This window comes from Nilaparvata lugens, chromosome 1, assembly GCF_014356525.2.
Source record: "Nilaparvata lugens isolate BPH chromosome 1, ASM1435652v1, whole genome shotgun sequence".
Classification (NCBI taxonomy): domain Eukaryota; kingdom Metazoa; phylum Arthropoda; class Insecta; order Hemiptera; family Delphacidae; genus Nilaparvata; species Nilaparvata lugens.
In genome coordinates, this window is record NC_052504.1 from 23,257,557 (window position 1) to 23,258,570 (window position 1,014).

Sequence of the window (1,014 nt, forward strand, 5' to 3'; positions counted from 1 at the left end):
ACTTCAATAGGCTGCTTACAGGAGTAAAACAGTTGGATTTAAGAGCGTTCGAGAGAGTTGTATCCAAGCACTTGAAAAGCAAGGCATACTACAGTTGTACAGTGTTAGTGAATATATGAGTGATGATTTGTCAGAAATGCTGTCTTGCTGAACATGCCTTATGTATGTTTTTGTTTTTTGTGTATTGTATTTTATGTTTTTGACGCCATCGATCCCATATTATGGGTAAAGGATGCAGATTTAGGTATAGAGGGATGTGCAGCCACGGGTCAGCTCAGTCTATCTCTGGAGCTAGGCGATGGAAAAGTGTGTGAAATTATTCAGAAAAAAGTGGAAAGCTTTTTCCACTAGCTGGCTGGAGGGGAGACTAGAATGCTAGCCCCACTTCTTTACTCTGTCAGCCAAAACTGTCTGATCAGCTTTTAGTTTTTAAAGTTGAAAAAAATTATTGTCAAACCTTCTGGTTCATGACAAATGTATTAACCTACAATTCTTCAACCCATCCACGTCGTTTGTTAAATTTTATTTTCGATTTTATTATACTAGTCATTTAAGTAATGATACAGCTGCATTTTGTAATTTTCTTCAATGCTGGAATGACGCCATTGGTATCATGATGTGAAAAAATTCAAATCTACCATGTCTTTATTGTGTCGTCTGCAAATCAGATAGCTTTTTGTATGCCGAGGCATACGTGGAACGCGTTCACATAGACGTACAATGGATGCCGAGGCATGTGTCCATTTGTCGACAAATAAAAAGTCGATGTATGTATTGATATCAATACTATGGTGACTATCGATGACTATCAATCTTAATGACAAGATGACAACTTGACAGCTATCAATATTTTATTTATTATGAATATTGATTGAATTCATTTGAAAAAAGAATATCCTGCTCGATTTCAAGGCAACTCATAAATTATTAGAAAACCTTACCTAATCAGAAAACTACATTTAAAATATAGTTCAAATTCTTTCTGTTCTGGTCATGATCAATATATGCCAAACA